This window comes from Corvus moneduloides, chromosome 13, assembly GCF_009650955.1.
Source record: "Corvus moneduloides isolate bCorMon1 chromosome 13, bCorMon1.pri, whole genome shotgun sequence".
Classification (NCBI taxonomy): Eukaryota; Metazoa; Chordata; class Aves; order Passeriformes; family Corvidae; genus Corvus; species Corvus moneduloides.
Window position 1 is genome coordinate 11,052,063 of NC_045488.1, and position 17,998 is coordinate 11,070,060.

Consider the following 17,998-nt stretch of genomic DNA (forward strand, 5'->3'; position numbering starts at 1 on the left):
GGGAGGAGGCACAGCCAAAAAGGGAATTCCGGGCTCATCAAAGCACTGTCCAGTTCTATCTCTGAGAGGGCTGGCAAGGAATCACAATTCCCAGAGCAGCAAACTGGATGAGATGGGATGAATCCCTCACATGGGGCTGCACTTAACTGGCCCATGTGGTGAAATGACCCCATGACAGGACATTTAACTCACAAGCAAACAACTTGGGCTGTGCCTGCCCACGCATGACTTGATTTTAGGACCACACCATGCCTTGAGCAGGACAAGTGACTGTTCCTGCCATGAGGCGCACACCAGGGCAGGGATCGTCTCCAACATTGGTCTCAAGGTGTGATGTATAACCAGTGCTGGAACATGGCCCTGCCTCACCTGCTGGGGAAGAACATCTCTAAACAACAGCTGCAATTGGAGATGAACAACATTTTCAAATTAGCAGCCAACTGATTTCATCCCTACAAGACCATCACATATCCCAAAGCTCCCGGAGGTTTGTATATACACACACACACATACAAGAATTGACTCCGGTATTTAGGCGAGTTAATAGGTTCTCAAGTTCCACACACAGTAAATTTTCTTTACTGTATCAACTGTACACTGCGAGGGAGATTAAATTAACAATGTTGCAGCAAAGAACAGACCACAGTTTATAACAGATTTATAAGTACTGTATGGACATGTTTGCCTTTTCCTTTATTTCCTCATAAGCGATGCCATTATGACAGCCATAATTCTTATTTACTTGACTTGTAGGCTGCTGGCAATAGCATAAAAATAGATTTTGAGAATTTATATCATACATGCATCATAAAAAGGCAACAAAAGAGCACAGGTAAAATTTATTTAGGTTTAGAGCCGGTGTTCTTTATATTCATTTTCCCACTAATCCTCTTCCCCTAAGAGTCATCAGCTTTGCTTCCCAACAGCCCAAGGACCTGACATTCCCATCAAGAAAAACAGGAATTGCACTGGAACTGTCTGACTAACTTTGGGCTTAAAGTTGATACAGAAGTGGGAAACAGCACAAATAAATTACCCCGGGAACACCGCTACAGTCCCAAAATATTCACTCCCCAAAACTGAGGAGCTTGTTTCTAATTCAAATGCACCACATGTGACATCTCCTTTCAGCTTCACACAGCGGAGTTTCATCTCAACAGCAACCGACAGAAACCACCACTGACTCTGAGAGGGGATCAACAATACATTGCTGAGCTCCTTGGAACAGCACCAGTGTGGGATCAGGACACCAGGGCTGGAAGAAGAACATTCCAAATGGCATTTTGCAGTAACTCCACAGGACATTGTTCTGCTTGTGAAGAATTTCGCAAGGAGAGAATTTTAGCATTACCTCATTTCAAGAGTGCCTGTTCTCAAAGGCAACATCTGTTTTCACAGTGGGCAGATGCCAAAATGTGCACTCCCAGCACAGTGGTGGGAGCTGCTGGGAACTTCTCTCAGTGGCACAGGGGAGAGAGCCAAGAGAGCCAAAGGAGGTTGTGGAAGGGACCAAAAGTGCAAAACCCGAGCCCTTGTTGTACACAACTCTCCTTTCATGTGCACCTTTGTTTGTTCAGTGACAAAGCAGGAACTGTTCTTTACCTTCATGTTCTGGGATGTTTGCTTTAACAGGACTTTCCTTCCACCTATTATAAATGTTCAGTGAAATATTCAATAAAAAAGGGAAGATTTGCAGTTAGAGAAGAGCTCAAATAAAGTTCATGGTTTCTAAGTAATGCAGCTTTCAATTACCATACCCTTTTTAAACTGGGAAAGATGTAATGTTAATCAAACATGTAATTTGCAAGTGTTTTTCTTTAGTAAATGTCATGTACAAGTAGATATTTGGATGTAATGCAAAAAGTAATTGCAGTTGGATAACTTTCCATGGTAATATTTATTTACATTAGAGCAGACGTGAGTATCCTGAAAAAGGAAATGAATACTGTGCATAAAATCCTAACCCCACTGAAGTCAATTCCAAAGCTCCCTTTGCCTTCCAGGACTAGAATGTCACCCTTCCTTTAATGCAGTGTGTTAAGTAATCCCTTTCCTGCTGCTTATTAAATAAGAGTGAAAAACGGAGTCAGCAAAGGGAGCTCAATGGAGGAAATGCTCAGACTCTTTCCAAGGCAAAAAATACCAAAGGAGAATGATGGAAAGTGCCTGGAAACCAGAGGAGTGTTGAAGTCAGACATGAACTCTGATGGCAGAGATTCCATTGGTTCCATTCCATGCTCCAATTTGGTGTCCACAGGTGTATCATGCCACATTTCAGGGTCCCAGGATCCTTAAAAAATCACGGGAATTTATTCTTCTGGTCAGGTATTTACATCAGGATTAGAGCATCCAGACACTTCCATGGGCCACTCCAAATATCTAAATGGCTGTCAAAAGTCAGTTCTTATCTTGCTAGAGCATCCCTCCCACTGACACCAGCTACAAATAATAATGAGATGTTTTATAAGGCTAATAGCCAAATTCAATTTTACACAAAGATACATTTCTGCTTTAATAAAAGTGTGTTCTCTACCTGCACCAGCTGGAAACTGTTATATCCAACATGCAGGGGTCAACAGGAGAGGATTTTAAGCTGAAATGTTGTCTGACAGGGAGGCCTATGAGGGCAACTGGGGAACTGTCAACAAGATGAGATATTGGATGCAGCCGGTAGGAAAACAATCTTTACATTCATGCGAAGTGGTTTCTCAATGGGCCCTCCTGGCTGTGAGCTGCAGGCTCTCAAACTGCCCAGAGAGGTCAACTCTGTGCCTGACCTAACGGTTAAAAAGTAACTGTGAACTCCTAAATAGGGGCTTTCACCAGGAAACAAATGTTCTTTCACAAATTCTGTGCCAATGGCACGTTTCAAACTTCTGCAATATCCTCTGAGGAAGACTAAAGGCTCTGTCCTGCTCTCCACAGTTAAATACACACATCCCCCCGCCTCAGCAGCACCTCTGCCCTGCCCCAGAGCTCCCAACCAGACACCTGCAGTTCATTAACTCCAGAGCAGCCAAGCTGGACAATGGAATCCTGGGAGAGGGGTCAGGTTCACTCCAGTGCCAGTCCCACAGCGCAAGAATGAGGGTTCCTCCCTGGCACTTGGTGTCTGGGGTGCAGTGATGTAGACCCCACGCTGGCCATGGATCCCAAACTTGGCAAGGAGGAGGCAGCTCTGATACAGCACACAGGATTCCAGGTGAATGTTACCTGCTTCATGTTGGTATTTTCACACATCTTTTTTCCCTGACTTCCCACAAGCTACAGAACTCCTGGCAAGGCAACGTTTACAGGGAACCCATCAGCCAGCAATTTGCCTCCACTTGTTTATGTTTACAAAGCATTTTGCACTGTTTCCTTTGCCTGAAAAATTGGTTATGTTATCAAAGAAAGCTATTAGCTGCCTTTTGTACTATCTACCTTAGATAAATATATGTTCTATTTTAATCCATTTTTCATTTACTTCTAGGCAATTGATTCTCTTAGTTCCTTCAAAATGTATTCCATGATGTTTATATTACTGGGACTGGAAAAACAGGTCTCTAGCTATGTACATTATTTTCCCACCCTGTTAAGTGTAGCAACTATATTTTCTTCAGCTACACAATACTGCGACCAAGAAAGAATATCTGCTTTCTGAAGCTCTCTAGACCAGCATGGGGAGTGTAAACCTGCCTCAGCCCAACATGGAATGTAAAATATGGATAAAGAAGGTAATTTGAAGAGAGCAGTGGGCTTGAGTGGGTTTCAATCCACCAGGTCCCTCCCAGCACCTGGGACACAGGGTGTCAGGATGGCGAACACATTTACAGAGAGCAGGAGCGAAATGAATGTGATTCAGCTGTGTAACTGTGTTTACACTCTGCTGAGTGTGATTTGTATGTAGTTTATGTGCGCTGCTGCCTAACTCTGCTAAATTCCGACCCTGAATAACTTCAAATAAGTAAACTTTGTATGAGGCACTAACCCCCTCCATGTGCAACGCTTGCAAGAACCTGGTCAGCACATTCTGGGCTCTGACAAGTCCCCCTTTCACCTTGGCAAGATTTGTTAACCAATCCCTGCTACCAGGTCACATTTCCTATGCCATTGTTTCAGAGCACAGCCTGCAGCCTTCTCTTCCAGGAGCTTATTAATGCCTTCAGATTGGGCTCCTGCCTCAGTCATGGTTGTTTCTTTCCCCTTTACTCATCATCTTTTTGACCCCACATTCATCATCCTTGCAGAAGGCTGCAGAAACATCTGTCTGGTTTTGGTGACACCACTGTCCTGATCCATGTCCCCTAAAGCAGGACTCCCCCATCCTTTTCTTGTCTCTTTTTACTCACACAGCTGCTAGTTTGTTAATAGGCATAGCTTGACTTTTGGCCAATTTCACTTTATCCCTAATGTATTTGACTTCTAAGTCAAAATAGTTTTGTCTGCTGTTCAGCTCCTCTTTCTATTTCCTTACTACTTATCTGTACTCTACTTATTTTCAACGATCTTCCCTTTGATAACTAACATGAAAATGGCTCTAACGTCTCCAGCTACAAGTTTCTGCCCTCTTAAATTGCTGATTCCTGACAGTTTTCTTAGAACCTGGACTTTGGGGTATTTATCATACAAAATTTCCTGGGTGTTCCAAGCCAAAACACATTCCAAATGGGATTTCCTTAGTTTTGAATGTTTGTTTTATAGCTGTGCAATTCATGAATGACTGATGTTATTTTCTACGTCCAGGTCATTTATTCTATCTTCATTACCTACAATACTACATCTGAAATAGTATTTTCCTGCTTCAGTAATCTGTTGGCAGGAATATCTACTATTTCAGTAACACTTGTTCTCCAAAATATATCAGAGGAATTAAAGCTTGGAAGCGATACAAATCCTCGACGTATTTCTCTCTGTAGTAACATTTGACAGGCCTCTACATGGAGCCAACTCAAGTGCTAAACCTGCAAAACAGATTTCTAGCACTACACCACACCAAACCTTTAGCAGCCTCTCCCGCAGTGATTCTGACCTAAGCAGATGTTGATGTATCTTTACTATCTTTTATTTCTCTTAAGCTGATTACAACCCTACAGAATAATGCTACTCTGTCAGCTTAAGTGTCTTTTATACATAAACCATGATAAAGTGGCTCCGTGCATTTTTATAATCATATAATTACAGGATTTTGTACAGGAGTTTATGCTTTCACAGATAACATCTCTTTGCACACAGCACGTGATGAAACCTCTACAGCTACAAACTGAGAAGTTTTGCCTTCATAAATGTTTACGACTTGAAACACCAGCTCTGTGCAGAGTGAGTGTCTCAGAAACAGAAGGGACCAATCAGATCTGTGGGTGCAGCTGAATTACAGCAGATTTTCCAGGATGGAAAATTTAACTCTCAATGTCTCAACACCAAAAAATTGATTTTGACTCTCTGGATTCTTCCAGCTTCCCTTTTCCTCTCCAAATTCTACCAGGTGTTGCATGGGGGATGGCTGGATCTGACTGGTTGTTGACATTTTTCCTAAAGATCCTGTGCTCATTTCCCCTGTTACCTCTCCTGACTGGGACTGATCACATCACCATTGTGAAGGCAGCCCCACCACAGCAGGGCATACCCCCATTCACCTGAGGGGTGCACAGCCACCCCTTGCAGCAAGAGTTTGCAGAAAGAACCTGGCTGGGGATTTATGTGGCACTGCCTTGGCAGAACTGATCTGAGAGGAGGTTTTTAACTTGGATCAACCCAGGACATCTACAAGAATGTTTTGATCAAACTATGTCAAATTTATATGATTTCATAATGCAACAGTTTATAAACATGGCAGGAAAGGATATTCTGATTTTGTGAATGTAAGCAAAACATTTCCACTGAGCCTCTGGGAGATTTGCATGCCCATGAAATACAGGATCAATCTGCTCCAGAGTCTGACATACAAGGACTTTATGTTTATGCTTAGGCTGATGTTTAGCATGCTGCAGTGCAGCAAACAGAAAAGTGTAGTTGAGCTGTCATGTAAGATAATTGATTTTGACACGACTACAAGTTAATTCGTCACTATTTTGCAACTTATTTGAAAATTCTTTGCAGCAATGTCCCAGAGGACAGCATGTAATCGCTTGTAAACTGAAATTAGGTCCAGAGTTAAATATCATTAAATCTCAGGTACAGCCCGAGCTCAGCATGTGCCTACTAATGCGTTACCTTCCCTATTACATCAAGGACACAACTGTAGCAAAGGTTACGAGGATTATTGCTCAAGTTGCAAATGGCTTATAACCAGAGAATTAAGTTGAGATAAATTTCCAGGCAGCCTAGAAATGGGTGGAAGAGAAAAGTCACCTAATGGACACCTGACAATCACCAATGTCCCCGTGCACTCACATTTTCTTGCTTTTCTTTTGCGCCCACAAACACAAACTCTTGTGGGAAATAAGGAGCCCAGAGAAGCTGTGGCTGTTCCATCCCTGGAAGTGTCCAAGGCCAGGCTGGATGGGGCTTGGAGCAACCTGGGTAGTGAATGGCATCCTGACCCATGGCAGGGGGTTGGAACTGGATGGCCTATAAGGACCTTTCCAATCCAAATAATTCTATGATTTTATGTTTCCGAATGAAATAAAGAGGAATATTAAAGCTCATCTTTGTACTAACATAACCAAATTAAATTACTACTCACATTAGCCATTCCGGTGTTTTATTATAATAGAGGATGAAGGATTGGTAGATATTTTAAAACTGTATTGTGAAAACCATATTGTTTGACAGTTTTGAGAATGTTAATATTAATTGCTGAACAAAAGGGATGCGTTAAAAAATTATGTGGAATACAAATAATTCAACTCCCTACAACTAGAAAGAGTATTTACATATTCACCCTCTCTTCAGCCACAGGTAAGGATCTCGCTTTGGATAGGTTGGGGGGGTGGTTTGATGGTCATTTTTTACCAGAGTGGATGCACAAGTGCATTAGCATTTTACTCACAGATTAAAGTGAAGGTGGTGAGCACAGCCAAAACATCACACACGACCTTGGAACAGCAATTTAAGCAGTGCCCTTCAACAATTCCAGACGTTTCAGTCAGAGACCAGTATCTGGTTAGGATCTTTTGGGCTGGTAGGAAAGAAATTATATCAAAAGAAGCTGCTGCTGCCATCCAGGCTCCCTGGGACTTCTCACCGACACAAAGAACACCCTGGTGGTCTTGGGCTGTTGCAACCTCTCCCACAGCTGCACAATAGTCAGAGCTGCCTGAGAGTGGCTGTGATTTATGAAATGTTTGTGTCCTGAAAGGGCAGAGAGAACAGCCCCTCCACACCCTGCAGTGCTACACAAAGTAGGTTGAGAAGCCACAGGCTCTTCCTTCCCCAAGGCACAAACCTAGAGACAAACACAGAGACCTGTCCGTGCATATTTTGATCCCTGGCATGGAACACAAACTGCTGTGCCAGGAACTAAATTGAGATTCTTCACCAAAATCCATCTTGTTCTCAAACAGACAGTGCATTACAGTCAGAACTCCTTAATTTCACTAATTACTTTTTAATGATCATAAGCAAACAAAAGACACGAGGTAGGTGCCATGTGCCAGGAGACTCAGTGCAGGGTCTGGTCAGAGTCAGAAATCTAATCATGCCCACCTGCTCTCCAAACCTGCCAGCATCTGAGATTGGTTTGGGTTCAATTTCTGAAGAGATGGAGACTCTGTTCATTCTAATTAGACTTTTGGAGCCGGGACATCTGAACTGAAAAGCCATCTGAGAGCAGGCTTAGAAGGTGACTCTGATGCTTTTCAGGAGGAATCACTGATTTTGCAGAAACAATTCCGTCCCCATTACTAGAACTAAAGTGAATCCAAATCCTCATGTGTTTTACGGACTCTTATTTCCTAAACTTTAGAAAATGCCTCATAAGGCTTTATATGTGTCTCTTTTTATTCCTCTTTCTCCTCCCCCCACTTAAAGTTCAAATATAGAACTACACTGCTGAAGTCCCCTGGGGTGGCAGCCTGGCAGCTTCTGCAAACGTTGAATTCACAGAATCACAAATTACATTAAATAAGCGTTTCTGATTGCCTGTCTCTGTTTGTGAGAGGGAGACCCCAATGTGCTATCAGTGGCACACTTGGCAGTTTCCACTTAAAAGAGTGACTGGGCTAAGACAGTAACCATACAGAATGTTGGTATTTGGCTGAAAAGGCAGGCTGGCATTTTGAAACACATTAAAGGGATCTTTCTGTGATACAAAATGGTGTTGTAGACTCTTAGCCAGGCTACCCAAGCAGCATCAGGGCAATCTAGGGAAGCCAAGGAATAACAGAGAACTTAAAGCACTAAAATCCTGCCACTGCTCTGCTTGAGAGCCATTTCCTTGCTCTGTTCCAATGTCTCACTGGGGGTGAAGCCATAGGCAGCTCCTTGAATCCCACTTTACTCCCTGCCTGCTGGAGAAGGCAATCAGGATGGCGCCAAGGGGAGCTGCAGCTCAGGAGGCCCCAACGCAGCCCAGCCTGTGGATTCTGAGTGCTGGGGGCAGCAGGGGGATCTGAGCCCTTCCCACCCAGGAACAAGGAGGAATTAAGGGCAACAAGGGAGGGGAACACAGGAAAAGAATGGATAAAAGCAGAAAGCAAGAGCAAAATTACATAGGAGGGAGATGATAAGAGAGAGAAGGGGGGACATGGGGACAAACAGCCTCAGGTCTGGGTCCAGCACAAAGAACCATCACTTCACTTCAGGCTGCTGTGGCAGTAGCATCCCATGACCAGGGTGTTCTAGGAACCGGTGATGCCAGCCATGCCTCAATATGAATCCTGGCTTCTTCTCCAATAAGGAAAAACCTGTACCTGCTTTCTGGCTGTATTTATTTGAGAGATAAACATGTTTTAGTAATGTGACATTGTTCACTGTGAGTGAGCTTTTTAATGCGATACAGGACTGCACTCAACTACCAAACCAAAAGAAATTATTCATGTTTAATGTATCCAGAGAATCCCTGTGTTGAAAGCCTGACATAAAAGTGTGGATGAGTGAAGAGACAGCAGAAAGCCTCATTTAATGTGCTGGTTTATATTCACTATAACCTGTCAGATGTCCCTTTGTTAACGGGGGGTTGTGTATAAAGTGCTCTGGTCAAGGAAATTTTGGACCTTGAAAAGTCTGGCAGCACCATCATCCAGGTGTTTCACAAGTTGTCCCTTATGCAGAACAAGAAACCATCCCAGCTACATGGAAAACCAATTTCTGGGACCATACAGGTGATATCAGTGGAAGCACTACAACCAAAGGATGGGGAGGACGTCCTTTGCTTCCTGTCTATGAAATATAGTTTCACACTATCTATAGGTGAGGCCAAGGCTAGTTATGAATTGATGTTTACAAATGTAGATGGAAGCGCAATAATTAACTCAAACAAACCTGTTTCTTTCTCTTAAAAATATCAAATAACCCAATGGTAACTTTCTCTGTGCTATACTTTGTGGACTTTAAAACCTTTTACACACTCACAGAGCTCTGGTAGCCTAGCTATCTTGACACTGACCCGTCACGGAAGGGTTTGTTCTTTAAATCCTAACAAAATAGCAAATATCTGCAACTCATTTCAGAACTGGGCTCTGCATTAGAAGTTAATGTACTGATTAATTTATCTAATTACAGTAAACCAAACAATCTTGCAACTGAGGCTGGTCTGTTCACTTCCTTAAAATGCAATTACACACAGCCTCTGCTCAGATCGGATCCGCTGCTGGATATCTGAGGACTGGGCCATGATAAAATTTTAAACATTTCTTCTGGTCATGTTTCTGTTTTTCAAGTCTGTCTCTTTTGAAATATCAGAGCCTAGTTTGACATTTAATTTCCATTTCTGTATTGAAACCAGGAAAAAATGTGGCTCTAGAGGAAGACACTGAGAGAAGAAAATATAAGCTAATCAGTCATGGAGTTGGGGATGGTGATGAACGGGTTTCTTATGCAGTGTCCAGGGAAAGGAAAGCTCAGTTTCTGTGCAGAGAGTTCCCACCAGATCAATTAACTCCTTAAATCCCCTTTAGGATGGATAGGAGCTGGATCTGAGATCTTCACTGAAATGTAAGTGGCACGGGAACTTCGGCATTCTCCTCAAAGAGGGGTGATCAGCACTGTGACTGCTCAGTGGACAGACTTCCACTGAGAAAGGAATTTTGTCACAAATGTGCCTTATCCCAAAAAGAAAACTTAAAAACTTTGTTCCCTCCTGAATCCCATTGTAATGGAAGTATAAGAAGAAATTCTCAGTTATTAAGAAAAAGAGGACTGTTAACCTAATTTACTAGAATTTTAACTTGTCTTTCCTGAATGTTCTTGAAAGACTCAATTTCCTATACAAGCAGCATGACCCAGGTACCAGTGCTGATCATTGCTTATTTTATTAAAGAAACTATTCAATTTCAGTAAAGAAATGGGGAGAGTTTGTGTTGTGCGAGAAGCACAGGAGACATCATGGAAACTGGTACTGACAGAGTCAGAACAGATCAAGACCAGACCCTGCTCTGACACACAGCTCCATCATTTCTGTTTTACTTTAACATGCTGTACTGTTATTGCTGGTTTTTAACGTGTGAAAGACTTACAGAAAAGGGAGAATTTGGATTTTGATCTGCATTAGAAAACAAAATATTAGAAAAACCATGTAACTTGGAGGGGAAGCAGCCTCCTTGTTCGGCAGCCCACTGGCCACAATCCCATTACTGGGATTTCCAAAATGCAGATGAAATGGCATTTGCAAAGATCCTGAGAACCAGAATTGAAATACACATTTTAGTTTACTTAATGGAGCATAATGTTTCCCTCCAGAGAGGTCTGGGTTGTGTTTCCCTGCTCTCCTGTTATGGCAATACCAGCCCAACCCAGACAATTCCTGCAATTTCATTCCTCAATATCTGCTGTTCCTCTTGTCCCTTTCACACCTGCTCAGGATTAACAGACCTTTCCTGGGATATTTAACCCCCAAAGGCCACATGTGGAGTTTACCTAAGTCTCCTTCTCTAATCAGCCCAGAAAGAATTTCAGGTGAGAGGAGCTGTAGCTGCTATAAAGAAGCCACTAAGAAATGTTAAATATTGAGTTTAAACACCTGACAGTGGCTGAGTTTCTGTTGTCATTTCTATGGACCCAGAACAATTCCACTTGTGTAGCTCTGTCTTAATAAAACTGTGCTTCAAATGTGATCCCGAGATGCAACATGTTCTTTACAACAACAAAGCAAATGAAGCAAAAGAGAATGAAAAGTGAATTAAAAAAACATTGATCTTGCAGATACAAAACAAAGTTGGGATAAATATTAGTGCTGATGATTTCCTTTCCATTATCCACAATGTGTTTTTCCCCACAAAAAGAAGGGAGAGGTTTAATACCATCTATCACTCATGGAATGGATGAAGCGTGAAAGATGCCTGGGAGCAACTTAATGGCTTGGCTGTGCCTCAATTTGTCATAGTCATCCACAGAGCAAAAATGCACCTCCTAATGCATTCCAACATGTTGCATCCTGGAAGAACAACCCAACATCTGGACATCTCGGATACTGACTGCAATATCATGACTGCATGTCAGAGTAATTAATTAACATCATTTCTTGCTGTCAGATAGAACACATGCATTCCCCACACAACACACAACAATGGATCTCACTACTTTGAGGAGAAACATCTATTTCTTCTGTAGCAGTTTTCATCTAGAAACTCCAGTATCCCACCCAAATGTGGTCAGGCTCACCATTCCATAAACCAGAAAATGAAATACAGAGGAAAAGGAAGTGTCCAGAATGAAGCAGCAGTCCAGAAATAGAGTCAGAAACAGAGCCTGAATTCCTGAATATGAGCAAGGAATTCTAGTACTGTTGAATTCACTGATGAAAATACATCCTGTCATAAGAATTTCCATGGCATTTCAGGATTTTGGAGTGAGAATAACCACATAGTTCTTTGGACAGGCTCACCATGATAGAGTTCTGCTCTCAGACACAGGAGATTCACAGGGGCTTTCAGAATGCTCTGACCTGCTGCTTAGATACTCTACGCTTTCCACCATATCCAGCAATTCACTAAGCCTCCTGCTCTGATTCAGAGATCACTAAAGTTACAGGAATAAAATAATTCATAGAATCATAGAATTGTAGAATAGCTGAGGTAGAAAGGACCCCTGGAGATCATCTAGTCCAAGTTGTTAAAGACTGTATCCAGTTGAATTTTGAGTATCTCCAAGGACAGACTCCATAATGTCTTTGAGCAGCCTATTCCAGTCTTAAATCACCCTTACAGAAGAAGAGTTTTTAATGCCTAAATGGCACTTCTTGTATTTGATTGAGCTCTAAGATGTGAACCTGAGCGTTCTGAAGAGCCCTGGAGCCAGGGGGCTCTTCCAAGCTGAGGAGGAAAGATGGTGAGACTCTTACCAATGTCATGGAGGGGTGGTTCCCAAGAAACCCAGAACTGGGCTGCCACCATCAGATTTCACAAATGGGCTAAATAACAACACCCCCTTCCCTACAGATTTCTGAATAAGCTCTGACAAAGTAATCCTTCACCTGATGTTGAAAACAAATTCACTGGGCTCTGTCCTTAAGCTCCTATGGCACATAGCCCCACCAAATCTGCAAGGGAGAGGTACCACACTCAGCTGGTATTCCCAAACTGGAGTCTGGGGAATTCCAGTGGCTGGAGTTTGTCCTAGAAGAAGGAGATAATATTTTCAGAAATGCATGTATTTTCTTATTGCTATCCCAACTGAAGTAGATGCCATGTAATTGGGAAGCACTAACAGACAGGCTAAAGTAGATGATGAAGCAAAGGTTATTCTGGATTCCCAAAAAATTCCTCAAGCTTCCAGCTATGTCTCCCTACCTCCCACCCTGGCAGCTAAGTGTGCAATCTCTATGTAAAAATTCAAAGTCCATATGAATCCTCATGCCTTTCTGCAAACTTGCCTCCTTCTGCAGTTTGTTTCCAGGCTTTCATCTTTATTTAGGAAATTATCACTGCAATGTTGATAAGTCAGAGAGGGCATCAGACTTTGGGCCTTGGCTAAAAACTCTCCTCTAATCAATTTTCATGATTTACTCACACTACTGCATAATTAGAACACTGCAGCTCTGTACATGGAGTTCAGAAAGGTGAGATTTAAGCAGGCAGTAGGAAGGGTGAGAAACCCTTACCTCTAAAGCACCTCAAATGTCTGCTGTTTTATTTTTTAGGTGCTTCCGTTAAAATTTGAATTTTTCTGGCTAATTTCACCCTGAATTTCACGCACATATTTTTAAGCATCCTGGTCAGGGCTATAAAACCTGGCAGCCTCTGGCCTTCACATGAACAGGCACTGTGTGATAGGCAGAAAAGCTATGGAAAATGAAAATGATAAACAGCAGAGACTTTTCATGTTGAATGACCACCCTCCAAGACCAAAGAATGATTGTTTTATCTCTCGTCTTTCTGGTTGATGCCCATAAAGCTCTTCCTGATATAAAATAATCTCAGTAACAATACACATATTATTTCCATCTGGCATTTACTGTTATTCCTAATGGGGCCTAAATCCTTCTTGCACAGTACACTCGAAAGACATGAAAGTGGATAAAACCTACTGCTACAAAATAGTAGCGGATGGGAACATTTCTCACGCACTGTCTTTCCCTTTTCCACCTTTCTTCCCTGTAGTTCTTTGATCAGAAGTCTCTGTGTAGCAGTAGGTCCCTTTTGATTTCAGTCCACAACACAGAAACTCATCGTGCATTGTTATTCTCTGACTTTACTCATCCTTTAGGTCACTGATCATATTTCATGAGTTCTTGTCATTACAGACAGTGACACCCATATCTGTGACACTTGGGTCTCTTCCCAGCTTCCCTGACAAATGGCCTTCACTGGGCTTTCTTGGACAAGATTGAGGTCTTTAGAACTCTCATTTTCACTCCCAAATATCCAGATATTCTGCTGGGATAACACAGGCATGTTTAATAAATAAAATCCTGCAGTTTCTCTGCACTGAATCAGGTCTTTTGGAGCTGTAATGAAATGACTGGGAGATGTGCTTGTTATATACCACACATTTAAGGCAATCAAATGGTGTAAAGAAGGGTCAAGACTAAAGGTATAAAGTATTTCTGTGAGTACAGAAATACAAGTGAACTTTTGACTGTATAAATTTTCCCTAATGTGCAAAACTCCTGGCATTTCACCTCCACTTTCGTCAGTAACAAAATAAACCCTGACTATTGAAAACTGCACTTTCTTTGCTTGCATGATCCTTCCAGGCCAAGAAAAGGCATTTTTGGCAGTTGAATGCACTATAACTTCCAGCATCCCACTTCAATACATTGTGTTTAAACATTACATAGTGTTTATTGAAGCCATAGTGCTGTAGAACACACGTTTACATCCCTTCATAAACACTTCAACGTTTCTTTGCCAGCACCAAAAAAAGACAAATGCCACTTAAACGTGAGCACTTCATCTCTAAATCCTTCTTCTGTCTGGGTATCACCTGGTTCAGATTCTTGTCCTGGTTTAAGCCCAGATGGCAACTAAGTCCCACAGAGATGCTCACTCTGCTCACCAGTGGGATGGGGGGGAGAATAGGAAAAGGGTAAAACAAAACCCACTGGATGAGATAAGAACAGTAATAATAATAATAATATAAAAAGAAGAAAAAGAGGAAGAGGAAGAAGAAAGAGAGGAATAAAGCCAAGAAAGGATAATTATTGCACAACACACTTGCTCACCACCCACTGACAGATGCCCAGTCTGTCCCCAGGCAGCAATTGGTGCCTTCTAATTTATTCACTGAGCACAATATTCCATGGTATGGAATATCTCGTTGCCCAGTTCAGGTCAGCTGTCCTGGCTGTGGTCCCTCCTGGCTTCTTGTGCAGCTCCTCCCTGGCAGAGCAGGGGAAAATGGAAAGTCCTTGACTTAGGGTGAGCACTTCTGAGCAACAACTAAACATCAGTGTGTGATCAATATTATTCTCATCCTAAATCCAAACCACAGAACTGGATCAGTGGCTAGGAAGAAAAAGAACTCTATTCCAGCTGGAACCAGAAAAATCTTCACCCTCGTTAACCTGTCTGTGGCATCTCCCATCACCATTCTATTCTCTCCCACTTCACTTTCTTATTTTGACAAAATCTGTAATTTCTCCTCAGTAGAATCAGCCAGTAACTGTCTGCTCACAAGACTGAAATTGTAGGTACCTCACATGCATCACAGTGTTCATTTGTAAAACATCCAAATTCAGCTATGTATTGTCTCAAGTCAGTTATCTGTACACTGACCTCCTTTTCTATCCCCACCTGCTTCTGCCTGTTGTCTCACCTTGCTTATTTTTCCAACTTTTCCCCCGAATTCCTTCTCTGTCATGTCTCAGTCTCTATTTCGCCCTGCTTTTGTATTCCATGCATCCATGCATATCACCTTCCCCCTGCTTTTCTTGGCTTTGGGATCTGTTCACAACTCTGTTTGCAGTCGGTAGTTATGCTACAACCACCTCCTCTGGAGTGTCAGGTATGATGCTGGTGCACCATCTGCTCATTTATTTCCTTAGGTCACGACACATTCCCTCATTTTCTGTGGTTTTCCTTCTGGAGGGCTGTGGGCCTGCTCCACTCCCTGCCCGAGCTTGATTAGCGGCAAGAACAAAATGCTCACCTGCGAGCGGCCTGCGAGGGCTCTGATCTGCCAGCCCTTGGAATACAGGCACATTTGCACTTGTTAAAGTCCTCTATCTCATTATTTCTCTCTACAACACCAAGGCAGACAAGCTGTCAACAAACATTCATTTCATTGGGGACACAAGATATCTGCTCCTATAGCATACACTTTTTCAGGGTTTTGTAAGGATTAAAAATAAGTATCAGAGTACTATTTGACGGGCCTAAGAGGAATTTTCGTGAGTGTAATTTAGGAGAACAGGATTTTTCAGAAAAACTGCAGAAAATATTTCACCTCAGAATCTTACTATCAAACTCACAATAGCACAAATACTGGGTAAAACAAAGAAGACTCCCTGAAAATTTCCCATTTTATGCAGAGTGATTTAAGATCACCATGGCCTGCTGCTGCATGGAGAAGCTACTAGAAATGCAAGTGATTTTAAGGCTAAAGAGAAATTCCAACGAGTGTCACCTGTGCAATGGCAGATACATCTCTAACTTTTGCTCCAAAGGAGGTCTCTTATTCCAACAAAATATTTTATTGACATGGAAAGACCTTTAAAACCAATAAATAGCAGAATGATCCATTCTGCTGCCACGTCCCCATTAGGCAATGGAGGAGCTCAGTGCTATCGCTCTCTCACTTTAAACTGTCGTGTTGCATCACTTCTGCGTAGTCTCCTGCAGCTCCGATCATCACACATCTCTAAAGTTAGCAAAGCTGCCTCCAGGCTGTATTTTAAATGCAATCCACCCAAGACACCAAGGCCAGCTGTACATCAGAGCCTCCCTCCTCTTTAGCACAGCTATTAACTGGTGGCTGAGCTCTTCCTACCCCACCACAGCCATCCCTTTTCAGCTCCAACATGGGCCCAGTCAATCCAGACGACAAATATACTCAACTCCCACGGAAATAAAGGAGAAATGAGGACTCCACGCCCTGTGGAGGCTGAGTTAAGTTCACACAAAATTAGGGTGATGCCTGAGGACAAATCTCAGCATGTAACACTTTCCCTTGGAGCAGACACTGCCCACGTTGAACACCAGGTCAGTGGGAGGGGACATGGACGATGGGGACTGTTCAGTGCAGCAGCCAAAGAGCAGCTAAAATACACCAAGCTGCTGTTTCCTGAAATAAAGGATTTTAGTATCTTTGTATGGAGACCCTGAAATTTAAGCCTAAACAAAGAAACCCTCAGTACCATGGAAAGCTGTATGTTTATGTGCCTGCCTCCCATGCCTGGGCATACTCCCTGGTGCTCTTGGAATGATTTACTGGCTGTGCCTCCACTCTCGGGTATCCACACACAGGCAGGCTGGTGTCTAAGACTGGGTGATGGATATCTGCCATTTTCTAGCAAATTTTAGCTGCTGGAGGCCCGAGGTAAATTTCAAGTCTAACTTTTGAATGAAACCTTTGGTTTCCCTTTTTGATTTCAACCCTTAAAGACTACCCAGAAAATAGTATTTTAACTAGAAAGAAAAGCAGCTTTTGAAAAATCCTAAGAGCACTGGATGGAGGAGTAGGGCCTTTCCCAGCTGTAGCACTTGTTTTTGGGGACAGTAATTCATAACCCAGAAAAAGTCAGAAGAGGCCTGAGGCTCCTCCAGGTTCAGGTGCCTGAAATAGCTCCTGGGGGATTTTCCAATACCTTAGTGTTGGACAGTGAGCGGAGCTCTGCCCTCTCCAAGCATGCCCTGAAATACCTTGCCACATCTAACAAAGGGAAAAGTGATTTAGAAGCTTTCCCAAGGACCACTGCACTTTTTTGTGTGTGTGTTTTTAGCAAGCAAAAACCCCAAGAATACTTTTGAGTGGGTGTCCACAGCTGAGATTTTTGCCTATGCTTTGCAAAAGGAAATTTTGCTCTTTTCCCCAAGTGACAGCTGCTAGTGACCAGGCCATAAAATTATACCAATGGTACTTTTAAATTGATCTAAAGTCTGTTCATTTGTGTAGTGCACATTTAAAGCCACATTATTGTAAGATGCTCCAGCAATGAAATTCGGTATTAGCAATTCAGTTCATTAAAGAGGATATTTTAGTAGGTTCTTTCTTTTATAGCTATTACTCTGTCTAAAGTGAGAAAAGCCTCAGTCAAATTAATAAAATTAACAACTCGTCACACATACGCTGCCTCTCTGCGAAGTCTGCTCTGCTCTCGCCAGTTTGGCAGCCAAGGAAAGATGTATGGGAGCCAAATTCCCTCTTGCATAACCACACAAACCTGCACGGGAATGCGTTTAGCCCATTCAGTGCTTGTAACCATGGTTTCATTTACTGAAAGTTATCCTGAAAATTCAAAGTTTTAGTCAATCATCAAGAC

General features: G+C 42.5%; 1 protein-coding gene across 14 annotated transcripts in view; it reads right to left on the reverse strand.

Annotated features, from left to right (window-relative positions):
• The window catches only part of MEGF11 (multiple EGF like domains 11), a 255,625-nt gene that overhangs the window by 144,290 nt on the left and 93,337 nt on the right, over window positions 1-17,998 (reverse strand). The window lies entirely within an intron of this gene.